The sequence below is a fragment of the Bos grunniens genome, chromosome 19 (genome assembly GCF_055505025.1).
Source record: "Bos grunniens cultivar Pamir isolate PY7600 chromosome 19, Bosgru_T2T1.0, whole genome shotgun sequence".
NCBI classification, from domain to species: Eukaryota; Metazoa; Chordata; class Mammalia; order Artiodactyla; family Bovidae; genus Bos; species Bos grunniens.
In genome coordinates this window covers 53,846,805-53,864,889 of record NC_141183.1, presented here as the reverse complement: position 1 = coordinate 53,864,889, position 18,085 = coordinate 53,846,805, and the positions used below count along the sequence as shown (strand labels likewise).

The following is an 18,085-nucleotide window of genomic DNA, read 5'->3' as shown; positions in this document are numbered from 1 at the left end:
ATTACCACCAGCAGTGAAAAAGGGTCCAAAATTTCCCAGATCTTCATCAATATTTAATTCTTGTTTTGTTCTTTAAATAATAGTCATTTTAGAACATCCCTGATGGTTCAGTGGTCAAGAATCCACCTATCAATGCACAGAATCCGGGTTGGATCCCTGGTCTGGGAAGATCCCACATGCCATGGGGCAACTAGGTCCCTGGGCAACAACTACTGAGCCCACACTCTACAAGAAACCCGCCCACTGCAACAAGTGGCCCCCATTTCCCCAACTAGAGAAAAACCTCCAGCAGTAACTAAGACCCAGTGCTGGCAAAAATAATTATTTTAAAAGTGATTTTAACGTTGACCTTTAAAATTTTTTTATTTAATTGCATTTACAGCAATGTATGACATTTTGACATAAAATATTCAAATCTCCAGACCTGCTTCTTTCATATGTTTCCTAAAGCTGCAAAAATTAAGCGTCGACTGTTAATCATGTATATGCTAACTTCCACTTCCTGTGTACTTTTCAGTTTACTTCCTTTTAGAATTTTTTTCCAGTCACCCTCAGAGATTCTTTTAAAAAAAATATCATTGTGGAGTAATAGCATTTAAAACGGTTCTGATGGAGAAGGAAATGGCAACCCACTCCAGTACCCTTGCTTGGGAAATCCCATGGGGAGTCTAGTGTGCAACGGTCCATGGAGTACAACAGGGCCGGACACGGCTTAGCGACTAACAACAGCAAATGGCAGTTCTAACCAATCTGTGAGAACAAAGACTTGTAACGAATCGGGGGTTGGGGCTGAAACCAACATCCTATTGTTTACAGATGTGAATGTCTATTTAGAAAAACCAAAATAAACTGCAAATATTTAAAAAAAAATAAATACAACGGTTCTGAACATTACTAAAACATATTTTTAACCAACCAGCTCCTGCAACTACTTAATCGGTAATTCCCCCTGAAAACTGAAGCTAAACGAACACTTCAGTACTGTAAATTTGGCCGACTAACCCAATAAGACTCAAAAGAAGACTCTTGAGAGTCCCTTGGACTGCAAGGAGATCCAACCAGTCCATTCTAAAGGAGATCAGTCCTGGGTGTTCTTTGTAAGAACTGATGCTAAAGCTGAAACTCCCAATACTTCGGCCACCTCATGCGAAGAGCTAACTCATTGGAAAAAAACTGAGGCTAGGAGGGACTGGGGGCAAGAGGAGAAGGGGACGACAGAGGATGAGATGGCTAGATGGCATCACCGACTCGATGGACGTGAGTCTGAGTGAACTCCGGGAGTTGGTGATGGACAGGGAGGCCTGGCGTGCTGCAACTCATGGGGTCGCAAAGAGTCGGACACGACTGAGCGACTGAACTGAACCCAATAACTAAATGGATTTCAACTTGCCCTACTGGCTCAGACGAAAGAATCCGCCCCAAATGCCGGTATACCCTGGTTGGTATTCCTGGGTTGGGAAGGTCCGCTGGATAAAAAAATAGACTACCCACTTCAGTATTCTTGGGCGTCTTTTAGTAGCTCAGTTGGTAAAAAATCCACCTGCAATACAGAATATAGGTATTTGGAAAACCCCCCGAAAAATGATAAATGCTACCCCACTCCAGTACTCTCACCTGAAAAATGGAGTCACTACCCCATATTTGCTGCTGCTAGGTCGCTTCAGTCGTATCCGACTCTATGCAACCCCCATAAACAGCACAACCCACCACATTCCACCATTCCTGTTTTTTTCCCCCAGGTAAGAGTACCGGCAGGGGGTTTTCACTGCCTTTTTCCTACCCCACAACTTAACATCGATCATAGATTCAGTTTTACGGGGTTATTATAAACCTAATACTCATCTAAACACCATATAGTCTTTTTTTTAGACCAATAGAGTGTCAGGGGAAAGCGCGAACGCAGTCCCCCACTACCACAAATTATGCAGTCGAGTTTCCCACATTTGGGGAAATCGCAGGGGTCAGCACATCCGGAGTGCAATGGATAAGCCTCGCCCTGGGAAAACCACCTTCGTGATCATGGTATCTCCCCTGCCAGGTAAGTATGAGTTGCTCGCCCTGCCTGCCGCCTCAGCCTCACGTTCCAAACACTTCGCACTTACGGTCACTCTCTTCACCGAAAACTCTATACCCTCACTTACGAAATAACGGCTTCTCCCAACTATAAAGGCCTGACAAGCACACTGCGAGTACCGCAATATTTGCAAAATAATACAAACACTTTACAATTCTGAACCGAGCCTGCCTACGCCGAGCTCATTTACATACTCCGCGCACCTTAGTGACGTCACTCCGTAGCGCCGACTGTACCAGGGGCCTCGTGATAGGCTGACTGACAGACACGGAGGCGCTCTGGGCCTAATCCCCGGGGCCGGGAATGTAACCCACCTTTGTGACAGAACAGATTGTAGGGATGCGATTAGCTTTGAGACTGGGTGGGGCGGGAATAGTCCGAATTATCCAGGTGCGCCTAATGTAATCAACGGCCCTCTTTATAAGAGGAAGCAGGCAGCTAAAAAGGCAGCTGTGGCGGCGGCGGCAACAACAGCGACGACGGAGAGAGCAGAAGACGGAGACGACGGATGAAACAGAAGATGGCTGATTTCTTGAAAGGGCTGCCTGTCGACAACAAAAGCAATTTTAGTAGCTTCCATGCCAACTGTCTAAGCAAAGCCTCGAACCGACGTCCACCAGTCTACCTGCCCACTCAGGAGTACCCATCTGAACAGATAATTGTGACAGAAAAAACAAACATTCTTTTGCGCTACCTACAACAGCAACGAGACAAAAAGAATGCCGCCGAAAAGACAGACCAGGAGCAAGTGAACCTCGAGGCTGAGAGCTGGGCGTCCCCGTGCAAGATCCCACGGATCTACAGCCAGGACTGGGACGACTGAGACGAGGACCCTTGAGACTCACGGTCCCACTCAGACGCTTCCTGTGCTGTCTGCTCCTTGCCTGCCCGCCGGTCTGCCCATGTCCCACCGTTCACACCACTTCCAATATGATAAAGCCAATGTATTTATTTTCCTTGTGTTTTTATTGATGTTGTAAGTTTACCAACTTATGATTTAAGGGGATGTCAGACCCACTAGTGTGATGTTGGTAGGTGTATTTTTTTTTTTTAACAAATAAATTGTTATTCGCTGCCTCCTCCTTCAGCTCCCCCGTCCTCTTGCTCCCTGCTGCTGCTGCTGCTGCTAAGTCGCTTCAGTCGTGTCCGACTCTGTGCGACCCCATAGACGGCAGCCCACCAGGCTCCCCAGTCCCTTGGATTCTCCAGGCAAGAACACTGGAGTGGGTTGCCATTTCCTTCTCCAATGCATGAAAGTGAAAAAATAAAGTGAAGTTGCTCAGTCGTGTCCGACTCCTAGCGACCCCATGGACTGCAGCCCACCAGGCCCCTCCGCCCATGGGATTTTCCAGGCCAAGAGTACTGGAGTGGGTTGCCATTGCCTTCTCCCTCTTGCTGCCTAGTCCTCTGGAAAACTGGAGCCTCTTTCCGAGGGTCTAGATTCAGGGTCCTGCTGCAGCTGGTCCTCATGGGTGGGGGCTCTTCTCTTGGTTCCCATCTGCTGGTCCAGGTCTCAAACACTTCGCCTTGTCACACGTTCCACAGGGACTTACTCTGCCCAGACCTTGCTCTGAGCTTGAATAAGTGGGAGAAGTCAGCTCTTCCCAATCTTGTTCAGTTGCTAAGGCACCAACTCCATGGACTGCAGCATGCCAGGCTTCCCTGTCCTTCACTATCTCCCAGAAATTGCTCAAACTCACGTCCATTGAGTTGGTGATGCCATCCAATCATCTCATCCTCTGTCGTCCCCTTCTCCTCCCGCCTTCAATCTTTCCCAGCATCAGGGTCTTTTCTAATGAGTCAGCTCTTTGCATCAGGTGGCCAAAGGACTGGAGCTTCAGCTTCACCATCAGTCCTTCCAATGAATCCTCAGAGTTGATTTCCTTTCGTATCCACTGGTTTGATCTCTTTGCTGTCTCAAGAGTCTTCTCCAGCACCACAGTCCGAAAGCATCAATTTTTCGGCACTCAGCTTTCTTTATGGTCCAACTCTCACATCCATCCATACATGACTACTGGAAAACTCATAGCTTTGACTATACAGAACTTTGTCAGCAAAGTGATCTCTCTGGTCTTAAATACGCTGTATAGGTTTGTCACAACTTTGCTTCCAAGGAGTGTGTCTTTTAATTTCGTGGCTTAGCCTTTTCATTCCTTCTGGAGCTATTTCTCCACTCTTCCCCAGTAGCATATTGTACACCTACCAACCTGGGGAGTTCATCTTTCAGTGTCCTATCTTTTTGTCTTTTCATACTGTTCATGGAGTTCAGCAAGAAGGCTGAAGGAGTTTGCCATTCCTTTCCCCAGTGGACCACATTTTGTCATAACTTTCCACTATGACCTGGCCATCTTGTGTGGCCTTCCAGAGCATGGCTCATAGCTTCACTGATTTACATAAGGCTGTGATCCATGTGATGATTTTGATCATTATAGTTAAGTATCATCTCCATATCTTGAAGATCTAAGTATTTTTATCAGGGACTAGTTTGGTGCATCATTTCCACCCCAATAAAAGGAGCTTTCTCATCTGGAAAAAATAAAAGGTGGTGGATGGAAGGTTGATGGCAGCAGATGAAAAATTACTGGTTTTGAAAACACAGAAAGGGGACCATAAAGCCAAAATGTATAGAAATCGCCTTCTACAGTCTTTCCCACAGAATAAAGAAAACAGCCCATTTCATTCCTAGAATAGTGAAAGCTTACTTTTAAACCATTTTTTAAAAACTCATTCAGTTGTGTTTGACTCTGTGACCCCAAGAGCTATACAGTCGATGGAATACTCCAGGCCAGAATACAGGAGTGGGTAGCCTTTTTGCTGCTCCAGAGGATCTTCCCAGTCCAGGAATGGAATCCAGGTCTTTAGCATTGCTGGCAGATTCTTTACCAGCAGAGCCACACAAGAGGTTGAATTCAGCTCTTTGAAAGTGCATGGATTAGCCCAGCAGATGTCTATCCACATAATATTCCTCACTTGATACCAGAAATCGACTGCTGCCTTGCTTCTAAGTGAAGTGAAAGTCGCTCAGTCGTGTCCATCTCTTTGCAACTTTATAGTCCATGGAATTCTCCAGGCCAGAGTTAGAGTGGAGTAACCTGGCAAACACACTGAAACCATACTCACAGAAAACTAGTCAATCTAATCACACTAGGACCACAGCCTTGTCTAACTCAATGAAACTAAGCCACGCCCGTGGGGCAACCCAAGACGGGTGGGTCATGGTGGAGAGATCTGACAGAATGTGGTCCACTGGAGAAGGGAATGGCAAACCACTTCAGTATTCTTGCCTTGAGAACCCCATGAACAGTATGAAAAGGCAAAATGATAGGATACTGAAAGAGAAACTCCCCAGGTCAGTAGGTGCCCAATATGCTACTGGAGATCAGTGGAGAAATAACTCCAGGAAGAATGAAGGGATGGAGCCAAAGCAAAAAGAATACCCAGCTGTGGATGGGACTGGTGATAGAAGCAAGGTCCGATGCTATAAAGAGCAATATTGCATAGGAACCTGGAATGTCAGGTCCATGAATCAAGGCAAATTGGAAGTGGTCAAACAAGAGATGGCAAGAGTGAATGCTGACATTCTAGGAATCAACGAACTGAAATGCACTGGAATGGGTGAATTTAACTCAGATGACCGTTATATCTACTACTGCGGGCAGGAATCCCTCAGAAGAAATGGAGTGGCCATCATGGTCAACAAAAGAGTCCGAAATGCAGTACTTGGATGCAATCTCAAAAACGACAGAATGATCTCTGTTCGTTTCCAAGGCAAACCATCCAATATCACAGTAATCCAAGTCTATGCCCCAACCAGTAATGCTGAAGAAGCTGAAGTTGAACGGTTCTATGAAGATCTACAAGACCTTTTAGAACTAACACCCAAAAAAGATGTCCTTTTCATTATAGGGGACTGGAATGCAAAAGTAGGAAGTCAAGAAAACAGGCAAATTTGGCCTTGGAATACGGAATGAAGCAGGGCAAAGACTAAGAGAGTTTTGCCAAGAAAATGCACTGGTCATAACAAACACCCTCTTCCAACAACACAAGAGAAGACTCTATACATGGACATCACCAGATGGTCAACACCGAAATCAGATTGATTATATACTTTGCAGTCAAAGATAGAGAAGCTCAATACAGTCAGCAAAAACAAGACCAGGAGCTGACTGTGGCTCAGACCATGAACTCCTTATTGCCAAATTCGGACTTAAATTGAAGAAAGTAGGGAAAACCACTAGACCATTCAGGTATGACCTAAATCAAATCCCTTATGATTATACAGTGGAAGTGAGAAATAGATTTAAGGGCCTAGATCTGATAGATAGACTGCCTGATGAATTATGGAATGAGGTTCGTGACATTGTACAGGAGACAGGGATCAAGACCATCCCCATGGAAAAGAAATGCAAAAAAGCAAAATGGCTGTCTGGGGAGGCCTTACAAATAGCTGTGAAAAGAAGAGAAGCGAAAAGCAAAGGAGAAAAGGAAAGATATAAGCATCTGAATGCAGAGTTCCAAAGAATAGCAAGGGGAGATAAGAAAGCCTTCTTCAGGGATCAATGCAAAGAAATAGACGAAAACAACAGAATGGGAAAGACTAGGAATCTCTTCAAGAAAATCAGAGATACCAAAGGAACATTTCATGCAAAGATGGGTTCGATAAAGGACAGAAACGGTATGGACCTAACAGAAGCAGAAGGTATTAAGAAGAGATGGCAAGAATACACAGAAGAACTGTACAAAAAAGATCTTCACGACCCAGATAATCACGATGGTGTGATCACTCCTGGAATGTGATGTCAAGTGGGCCTTAGAAAGCATCACTACGAACAAAGCTAGTGGAGGTGATGGAATTCCAGTTGAGCTATTCCAAATCCTGAAAGATGATGCTGTGAAAGTGCTGCACTCAATATGCCAGCAAATTTGGAAAACTCAGCAGTGGCCACAAGACTGGAAAAGGTCAGTTTTCATTCCAATCCCAAAGAATGCTCAAACTACCGCATGATTGCACTCATCTCATACGCTAATCAAGTAATGCTCAAAATTCTCCAAGCCAGGCTTCAGCAATATGTGAACCGTGAACTTCCAGATGTTCAAGCTGGTTTTAGAAAAGGCAGAGGAACCAGAGATCAAACTGCCAACATCCGCTGGATCATGGAAAAAGCAAGAGAGTTCCAGACAAACATCTATTGCTGCTTTATTGACTATGCCAAAGCCTTTGACTGTGTGGATCACAATAAACTGTGGAAAATTCTGAAAGAGATGGGAATACCAGACCACCTGATCTGCCTCTTGAGAAATCTGTATGCAGGTCAGGAAGCAACAGTTAGAACTGGACATGGGACAACAGACTAGTTTCAAATAGGAAAAGGAGTTCGTCAAGGTTGTATATTGTCACTTTGCTTATTTAACTTATATGCAGAGTACATCATGAGAAACGCTGGACTGGAAGAAACACAAGCTGGAATCAAGATTGCCGGGAGAAATATCAATAACCTCAGATATGCAGATGACACCACCCTTGTGGTAGAAAGTGAAGAGGAACTTTAAAAAGCCTCTTGATGAAAGTGAAAGAGGAGAGTGAAAAAGTTGGCTTCAAGCTCAACATTCAGAAAACTAAGATTATGGCATCTGGTCCCATCACTTCATGGGAAATAGATGGGGAAACAGTGGAAACAGTGTCAGACTTTATCTTTCTGGGCTCCAAAATCACTGCAGGTGGTGACTGCAGCCATGAAATTAAAAGATGCTTACTCCTTGCAAGGAAAGTTATGACCAACCTAGATAGCATATTCAAAAGCAGAGACATTACTTTGCCAACAAAGGTCCGTCTAGTCAAGGCTATGGTTTTTCCAGTGGTCATGTATGGATATCAGAGTTGGACTGTGAATAAAGCTGAGCACCAAACAACTGATGCTTTTGAACTGTGGTATTGGAGAAGACTCTTGAGAGTCCCTTGGACTGCAAGGAGATCCAACCAGTCCATTCTGAAGGAGATCAGCCCTGGGATTTCTTTGGAAGGAATGATGCTAAAGCTGAAACTCCAGTACTTTGGCCACCTCATGAGAAGAGTTGACTCATTGGAAAAGACTCTGATGCTGGGAGGGATCGGGGGCAAGAGGAGAAGGGGACGACAGAGGATGAGATGGCTGGATGGCATCCGGGAGTTGGTGATGGGACAGGGAGGCCTGGCGTGCTGTGAGGTCGCAAAAAGTCGGACACGACTGAGTTACTGATCTGATCTGAACCTGTCCCCTTTCCAAGAGAATGACCCAAACCAGGGATCAAACCCAAGACTCCGCATTACAAGCAAATCCTTTACCAGCTGAGCCACAAAGGAAGTCCAAATCAGGTTTTCCACATTGCTGCAGGAGAAAATGTGCATCGTTTGAGCCTCAGGAAACCCAAAACTACAAAACACTAGATAGGTACATCAAAGCTGCACAATAAGAATCTATGTCTTTCCTTTCACAAATCATGCCAGGGGAAAGCGCGAACGCAGTCCCCCACTACCACAAATTATGCAGTCGAGTTTCCCACATTTGGGGAAATCGCAGGGGTCAGCACATCCGGAGTGCAATGGATAAGCCTCGCCCTGGGAAAACCACCTTCGTGATCATGGTATCTCCCCTGCCAGGTAAGTATGAGTTGGAACTTTTGTCTGGGACGTCACCCTCGAACTCAGCACACTACAGAGTTATGGTCAATTATATTCCAAGCTCTTTCGGCCTTCGATGGGAAACTGAAGGACTATTTATATGACAGTGACCAAGATACATCCTTTGGACGTTCAGGGGAAATTCTACCCGGCGAAAAATGAAATCGAGACAGCAGCCACCGCGCCCCTCATCTACATATCCCCACCTCTTGTCACTTGTCATTTGACGTCACTGCTTTTTGACAAGCGTCTAGTTCGTTCTAGTTCTGCCTGGCGCCCGACCCCAAAGACCAAGTGTAGCTGAGATTTTTCAATTCTTCGTCTTCGCAGACAGACGCAAAATTCGGTGGAGCTTCGTTACGGGGGTGGAGTCCGAGCAGCGTGCGGAGGGCAGAGCAGGGCATGGCGGGGGCGCGGCCCTCAGTGGAAGAGGGTAGCAAGATTGGTTGCTGAGTCTGAATCGCCGCACCACTCTGTAACTAGGTGATACCCGCAAGTCTCTCTCAATCACCGTTTCCCAAAAGTGTAAAGTGGGAATAATACTCCCTGCCTCACAGGGTTTCTGTGAGAGCTGAACAGAATGCGCGTCAAATGCGACCTCCAGCCTTGCCACCCCACCCAAGCCACTGCTCTCCTGGACAGGTGTCCGTGTCTTTGGGGCACAAATCCGACTTCTACAAGATTCAAGTCTTGCAGTTCTCAGCGCAAAGGCAAGCAGCATCTGGCCTGGATTGAGTAACAAAGCAAGTGCTCCTCTGTTCTTTTTAGACAGCGAAAATGGACAAGGCACTGTGTTTTCCTTTCTACCCTTGCTAGCTAGGCGCTCTGGGCAAAACAACTCTGCAGCAACTATAGTGTCAAGGGTTTAGTAGTGTGCGGGAGGCAAACCTTTACCTCTATTCTATTAGAGTCTCTGGCCCAGCCTGAAAATTACATTGGAATACACAATTTAACAGGACAAACCATACTAATTTATTTAACTTAAGTTTATCTGACACAAGAGCCCTCATAAGGAAATGAAGACCCAAAGAAGTGGAAACCTAAATGTTTTTATATTAAGTTGAACAAAAGAGAGACAATTGTGGAGAAGCAAGTAGCATACATGGGGAGGTTAAAAAAGATAATGATTTTAACAAGACCTGTTTGTGCAGAAATCTCTGGGCGTTATCCCTCTTCTCTGAAATATTTCTTTCCCCTGTGTTAGAAAGGGAGGCCAGACCACTCTTTTTACATATTTGCTGTTTTTCAATGCTTCTGGCTTAAAAATAATCCTTATGCCACAGTGACACAGTTGGGAGTGGCATATTTTGCAACCTCTTGGCAGTTATTTTCCTCTTAGTCTGTATGATTTTTTAAGTGCTTTGTTTTGTATTTTGGGAGAGTATTTTTAATTATTATAATAGTGATAAAATTTCCCCTGTAGGGAATCAGGAAAATACAGAAAAGCATTTAAGATGCTTAAAGGAAATGAATCAAAATGCAAAGTAACATATGTTAGTATAACACACAAGAATGGATTAATGTGTTTTTCCTACATACTCGGAAACATGACTATAATATTGGGTTTCCCTGGTGGCTCAGGGAAACTTTAACCCTAATTATATACATCTATTGCCCAAAGTATGTTCGTACATTTTGAATGGTAAATGTCATTTAACTGTAGAAAGTAAGAGAAAGACAGTGCCCTATGCACATGGTATTTATTATATTATTACAAAAAATCAAAATCACCCCCAAATCCTAGAATCAAAGCAGCAGGGAAATGGAGTATTAAACATACAATAGTAAGAACATGAAAGACACATTATATTATAATGAACAACATGAAAGACAAAAGGTTAAGAGGAAAAAAAGATATGAAATGGTATGTATACCATGACTGCAGTTTTGTAAAAATGTATATCCTTAAGGAAAAGCACTGAAAAGAAGCGCACTGAAATGATATCAGTGTAACAGGTTGTGAAATACAGGAGGCAGACTTTCAATAATATTGTTAGACTCCTTTTTTCTTCATAATGAAAAGACCAAGTCCTGGTGGAACCACTATAAGAAATATGTGGCACCATATTTAGTTCTAAACACAGGCTTTAGCATCAGATAGACTTAGGTTCAAATTGTGACTCTACCATATTTTAGGTATCTGTGCTTGATTTTACCCTCTCAGAACAATGATAATTATTAGTACACTCAATATGCCAGCAAATTTGGAAAACTCAGCAGTGGCCACAGGACTGGAAAAGGTCAGTTTTCATTCCAATCCCAAAGAAAGGCAATGCCAAAGAATGCTCAAACTACCGCATGATTGCACTCATCTCACACGCTAGTCAAGTAACGCTCAAAATTCTCCAAGCCAGGCTTCAGCAATACGTGAACTGTGAACTTCCAGATGTTCAAGCTGGTTTTAGAAAAGGCAGAGGAACCAGAGATCAAATTGCCAACATCCGCTGGATCATCGAGAAAGCAAGAGAGTTCCAGAAAAAAACATCTACTTCTGCTTTATTGACTATGCCAAAGTCTTTGACTGTGTGGATCACAAGAAACTGGAAAATTCTGAAAGAGATGGGAATACCAGACCACCTGACATGCCTCTTGAGAAACCTATATGCGGGTCAGGAAGCAACAGTTAGAACTGGACATGGAACAACAGACTAGTTCCAAATAGGAAAAGGAGTACATCAAGGCTGTATATTGTCACTTTGCTTATTTAACTTCTATGCAGAGTACATCATTCGAAATGCCAGGCTGAATGAAGCTCACTCAAGCTGGAATCAAGATTGCCAGGAGAAATATCAACAACCTCAGATATGACACCACCCTAATGTCAGGAAACAAATAGGAACTAAAGAGCCTCTTGATGAAGATGATAAAGTGAAAAAAACTGGCTTAAAACTCAACATTCCAAAAACAAAGATCATGTTATCTGGTCCCATCCTTAATGGCAAATAGATGGGGAAACAATGATAGACCATGAAATTAAAAGACGCTTGCTCCTTGGAAGAAAAGCTATGACAAACATAGACAGTGTATTTAAAAGCAGAGACATTACTTTCCAGTGGTCATGTATGGATGAGAGAGTTGTACTATAAAGAAGCCTGAGCACCGAAGAATTAATGCTTTTGAACTGTGGTGTTGGAGAAGACTCTTGAGAGTCCCTTGGACTGCAAGATCACACCAATCAATCCTAAAGGAAATCGACCCTGAGTATTCATTGGAGCGAGATGCTGAAGAAGCCAAAGCTCCATTACTCTGGCCACCTGATGCAAAGAGCCGACTCACTGGAAAAGACCTTGATGCTGGGAAAGACTGAGGCTAGAAGAAGAGGACAACAGAGGATGAGATGGTTGGATGGCATTGCCAACTCAATGGACATGAGTTTGAGCAAGCTCCGGGAGTTGGTGAAGGACAGGGAAGCCTGGTGCTGCAGTCCATGGGATGGCAAAGAGTTGGACATGACTGGGCAACTGAACATGAACAATAATAATTATAGTGAATATATGTCTGTGTGTGTGTGTGTGTGTGTCTGTATATATACATATTAATATACTGACACACAGAATAAAACAACTCAGTGACCAACTAACTCAGGCCCCAAATAAGCCAGGGTGGAGAGGCACAGCCCGCCCCTCAGCAGAGCAGGTGTTTGGCGCATTCCTGCACTCCTGGGGAGGGGCAGCACCAGCACACCCACCCACCTCTCTCAGATCACGGCTGCCTCTGCCAGCTAAGATGTTCTGTCCCAACAGACATGGCCCTCAGTCTGTGAGTCTCACCCATCTCTGAATTTCCACTCATATCTTTGCCTCATGGGAGTCAAGGAGAGAGTGTGTTCAGAAATATGATGTGTGGCAGTAATTTTTGAAAGCTGCCTTTTGTTATATAAGCTCACTGAGCAGGTCTGATAGTTAAGAAGTCCATGGTGCTGACAACTGAATCTAAATGTCTATTACCAGCTTGAGCAACTCTATAGACACTCGACACACACACACCCTATGTTTTGGGGAGCAAACCCATTCTGAGGCACTTGAGATGCACACTGGCCCTGGTTTTATACATTTCCCATCCACAGGGCTCTGCAGTATAAACCACAGTCACTCTACTTAGACACCTGCTAGATACTGTCATCCACAAAGTGTGACCCAGCCCACCTCAGTTATATGTTATAATTTCATTATTGATCTACCATCCTAATTTCATTCCAGATGGTGTGCTGTTTCCATGGTATTGCTGTTTCCATGAATGCCAGGCTGACCACAGCTCTGAGTCCTCTATGACTGTGTCCCCCAAGGTATGATTTCATAGACGTTCTAAGGCTCTTTTTGCTATGGTGAGGAAGTCTTTTTCTTTCTTTTTTTAAATTTTATTGGTATATAGTTGATTTATAATGTTGTATTAGTTTATACTGTAGAGCAAAGTGAATCAGTAATACATATACATAGATCCACTCTTTTAGAGATTCTTTTCCCATATATGCCATTACACAGTATTGAGTGGACTTCCCTGTGTTATACAATAAATCCTCATGGGAACTTTATTTCTGATGACCACATTGCCTACTCCAGTATTTTCAACATTCACAAGGTATCCATGAGTTTCTATGAGTGCTACTAATGATGAAAAAAACAAAACCAAAAACCTGTTCTCAAGCTGTTACTTATATGTAACTAGTCACTTACAGCCCCCTAAACTTAAGGTGCCAGCGACTAGCCTAAGGCACTGGAGATACTAAGAGTAATCATGTGGAGATAGAGTCTCCCTTCCACAAACTGTAGAGGAAACAGACCTGCCAGAATTAGAGGGAAAGAGTAATGGGCACTAATCAAAGGGCTAAGGACCACATTATGACTGAAGGATCCTGTACACCCTTGCCTTTGTGGGCCCTTCCGCCATGAAAAACCTATTAATATAAAAAGATGACGTTGCTATATACATTTTTCCACCTAAAAATTCATCTTTTCTTCTTCTGATTTTAAAAGAAGTGCCTTATGCAGCACTGTGCCTACAGTAATGTTTAAGTCCATCTTAGGTTCTGTGGCAGTTTGGGTGGATCCCAGGCAGCTGCAACAAGAGAGAGCAGAATGTCAAAGACTGATGAGGGAAGGCAGGGCATTCCAGGAAGGGGCAGCATGTTATAGAAGTAACACAGCAAGACCTCCTGAGACTTTTTCAAAATAAGGGAGAAACGACGTCCAACAGAATATAATGTGAACAACGTGTAATTTTACAAGTTTTGGTAACCACATATAAAAGGCTAAAATAACTGAAAATAGTTTTAATAACATTTTCTTCTTATCCCCATACACCCAAAATGGTATATCACACTGCAAAATATAACCAGCCTAAAAAAATTTGAGATATTGTAACACTCCAAAACTAAAAACGTTCAAAACCATTCAGGTAAACCCAGATCCTAAAGCTCAGACAGCTGAAGTTAAATAAATAATCCTGACAAAACCCAAAAAACCTGTACTTGGCAGAAGAATGTTTCATAGTGGTTTAGTATTTAAGATCTCTATTTCACTACGTCCGCGTATCATACTCACCACTACCCACCTACCTTATGTGATAACCCCTTCAGCATTAGAGATGAGCCACTAGATCCTTTTTAGAAAACATCTTGAACGATTTAAGATACCAAGAGGACAGGGGAAAGCACCAACACAGTCCCCCACTACCACAAATTCTGCAACCGAGTTCTCCACATCTGGGGAACTGGCTGGGGTCAGCACATCTGGGGTACAATGGATGAGCCTCGCCCCGGGAAAACCACCTGACCCTGGTTATCTTCCCCGAGGCCGACCTTGGCACTACCCGCTGCTGCATGCACCACTATAATAAGGTCTGGGTCACTCCTGAAACGACTCCAAATGGTCTTTATCTTAGCGATCCAAATAAACATATTTTCGAACTATATGTTAACATATATTTTATATTAATAGATAAGCCCGTATTTCCGGGGAACGCCGTTCCAAACGCCCTGAGCCATCCGTGTACCTACACCACCGCCGCCTCGCGGCCCGCGCCCCCTGCCGGCCGCTTCCTCCAACAACTCGCCGCGCCCGGATCCTTTCCCGACAGAAACCCATCGCGTCCCAAGGCGGGCTAACTGAAGGTCTCCGGATCTCCCAGTGTGGAGTCCCATGGGGCACTCCCACGCGGAGGAGTTTTTTAGTCGTCAGTCGACTTCATCCTTGCCTGGCTCCCAACGCTTCAGACCAGCCCAGGGAGAGGAGCCGGGCATCCGACTCGAGAGTATCTTGGCTACGGGCTTGACGTTGGACTCCGGTGTTCATGCTGCACGATTCGAGATAAGCTTCTCCTTGCAGAATCAGTTTGTGCAGAATGAAGAGGAAACAGCTAGTCAGATCCCTCACTGAGCGCAGGCCTCACCCAGGCTTTATCTCCTGCCCCTGCTCTGTTAACATCCCGCATCCTCCTCTGAGAATGAGTCCATTCCTACCTTTGCCCTCTGGATTTTTCCTTTCTCCTCATCTCTGTGTTTGGCTAAGTTATATATAGATATATAAAACCTGTTTTTTTGCTGTTCTATTCTCCCAGCATTTTATGTTTTGAACCAAGGTAAGTTTCTCTTGCCTCCTGACTACTTATTGACAGAGGGGAGTCTGACCTTTCAGTTCACTAGATTCTTCAGACTCTTAATACCACGTGACCCACTAGCCCCTCAGCCACTTCATCTTCCTCCCGCTGCAGCAGAGCACACTTACTGCATGTGGTCCTAGATCCTACTCTTGTTCTCCCCAGCACTGCTGGAGGAAGTTGTGATCCTTCTACCCCAACTTCATGCGAACTGCAGTCACATCACTGCCATTTGGCATTCTTCTTATGCACATCTTTTCAGTCCCCTCTACCCTGATGTTTTAAACCTCCACCTAAACCAGTGCTTCTCAGTGACTATGCCACTGCTCTCAAGGGGTGATTTTTAAAGTTTGTGGGGACATTTCAGCTTCCTTGGGTAGCCAGGCCAAGCATTTACATATTAAAACACTTTATTATAATATTTTATTTCTCCTTTATATTACAGTTAGAACATTTACATCAATTGTGGGGGAACTTACATAACTTACATTTTCTAGGAACATCTTGAATATTCATATTTTCCATGAATATACTATGAACAGTAAAGGAAATATTACTATTTGTTGTAAAAAGGGACCCTAAGGTTTTACAGATGACACTACCCTTATGGCAGAAAGTGAAGAGGAACTAAAAAGCCTCTTGATGAAAGTCAAAGTGGAGAGTAAAAAGTTGGCTTAAAGCTCAACATTCAGAAAACAAAGATCACGGCATCTGTTCCCATCACTTCATGGGAAATAGATGGGGAAACAGTGGGAACAGTGTCAGACTTTATTTTTGGGGGCTCCAAAATCACTGCAGATGGTGACTGCAGCCATGAAATTAAAAGATGCTTACTCCTTGGAAGAAAAGTTATGACCAACCTAGATAGCATATTGAAAAGCAAAGACATTACTTTGCCAACAAAGGTCCGTCTAGTCAAGGCTATGGTTTTTCCAGTGGTCATGTATGGATGTGAGAGTTGGACTATAAAGAAAGCTGAGCACCAAAGAATTGATGCTTTTGAACTGTGGTGTTGGAAAAGACTCTTGAGAGTCCCTTGGACTGCAAGGAGATCCAACCAGTCCATTCTAAAGGAGATCAGCCCTGGGATTTCTTTGGAAGGAATGATGCTAAAGCTGAAACTCCAGTACTCTGGCCACCTCATGAGAAGAGTTGACTCATTGGAAAAGACTCTGATGCTGTGGGGCAAGAGGAGAAGGGGACGACAGAGGATGAGATGGCTGGATGGCATCACCGACTCGATGGACGTGAGTCTGAGTGAACTCCGGGAGTTGGTGATGGACAGGGAGGCCTGGCGTGCTGCGATTCATGGGGTCGCAAAGAGTCGGACACGACTGAGCGACTGAACTGAACTGAAGGTTTTACAGAATTGAGAACCACGAAAAAAAAAAAAAAAAGAATTGAGAACCACGATCCTAATCCAATCACACCCATTCTTCTTATAGGAAAACAATTTAGCTTCTCCTTTATTTCAAAAGTACAAATGAATGCTTTTCCCACCAGTGTTTCTCAAAGTGAAAGCATCAACATCATCTGCTGAACCCATGTCTGGCTATGAGATCTTGGTGTCGCCATGCCCTCCTCCAGGGGATCGAGGGGGATCTTCCCCACCCAGGGATTAAACCTGCATCTCTTATATCTCCTGCATTGGCAGGTGGGTTCTTTACCACTAGCGTCACCTTGGAAGCCCCTCATTCCACATGCGCTCCCAATTCCATCCTCTATGATCTTAGCCCTTTCCACTGACCTGGCTTTAGCACCTCTCCTTTCAAACATATACAAGTGTCCTTTATCGAGAAAATTAAACTTTTGTCAATTCCACAGTCCCCCTGCAGTACTATTCTCTTATTTTTCTTCCCTGGATCTTAAGAGTTCAGAATTCATTGGTTTAACATCACATTTTTGGAGGAGCTCCGACATGTTAAGACACTATTCTGTGGCTTTACAGATATTATCTCATTTAATGCTCAACAATTACTGTTTAGGTTGTACAAACAAAAAAAAGCAGAGTGTTTTGCTCATCAGTGAGTTCGACAAGGATGAATTAACCTGCTGCAGTCACTGACCAACAGTGCACTCTGTGTCTCAGAGGAGAGTAAGGCGATAAAAGGATGAAGCACTCTGTGCTCCCGACTTAGGAAATTAAGACAATAAGAGGATGCTCTGTGCTTTGGGCAAACAGGCCCTGAGATAGTTACCCAGCTTCCTGCTATTTTCCCATACAGAGAAAAGCCCTGAAGTCATTAACTTGTGATATCTATTCTTTGTAAACTAGCAGTAATCCTTTACCAAGACACCTACTTGACTGCATTCCCCACCAAAAAACATCATACATAAACTAGCCTCTCTCTTGCCTCTTCAGAGCAGTTTCTCAGAGCTACTGAGAAGCTGTTTCCTTGGCTGTAGTCCTCAGTAAGACCCCGGTACAAATTTAACTCACAATGCTTACACTGCATTTTTCTTCCCATAGGCAGTTGCACAATTATTGTCCACTTTAGAGATGAAGAAAATGAGGCAGAAGACAGTTAACTAATTTACCGAAAACCATTCAGTTAAACAGTAGCAGAACTAGTGACTTCATGCTCTTAACCTCTATACTCAGTGGTTTATAGACTGATATACAACAGACCCTTGATCAACATGGGGTTCACTTATGTGCGGATTTTTTTCCGTAAATAAGTACCACAGTACTACAGGACCTGAGGGTGTGGATACAGAAGAACTGCAGATACGGAGGGCCAACTATAAATTATACACAG

At 43.9% G+C, this 18,085-nt stretch overlaps 1 protein-coding gene, 2 non-coding genes and 1 pseudogene across 27 annotated transcripts in view; 1 reads left to right on the top strand and 3 right to left on the bottom strand.

Annotated features, from left to right (window-relative positions):
- The window catches only part of TEX14 (testis expressed 14, intercellular bridge forming factor), a 150,175-nt gene that overhangs the window by 110,602 nt on the left and 21,488 nt on the right, over positions 1–18,085 (bottom strand). For 4 of the 25 annotated variants that reach the window (XM_086360650.1, XM_086360662.1, XM_086360654.1 and 1 more), the window contains exon 1: positions 2,389–3,153. The exons of 17 other annotated variants lie outside the window; for them this stretch is intronic. The gene's annotated coding sequence lies outside the window, so the exon portion shown is untranslated. Of the gene's footprint in view, positions 1–2,141; positions 2,272–2,388; positions 3,154–18,085 lie in introns of those variants that run through there. 4 more of the 25 variants (XM_086360652.1, XM_086360674.1, XM_086360655.1 and 1 more) reach the window with 1 other exon arrangement.
- Positions 1,883–2,046, bottom strand: LOC147352692 (U1 spliceosomal RNA). Its single transcript, XR_015148545.1, has one exon. It is a non-coding gene; the product is annotated as a U1 spliceosomal RNA (small nuclear RNA).
- LOC147352691 (DET1- and DDB1-associated protein 1 pseudogene) lies at positions 2,583–2,897 on the top strand (annotated as a pseudogene).
- On the bottom strand, positions 8,556–8,719 carry LOC147352690 (U1 spliceosomal RNA). The gene has a single exon (XR_015148538.1). It is a non-coding gene; the product is annotated as a U1 spliceosomal RNA (small nuclear RNA).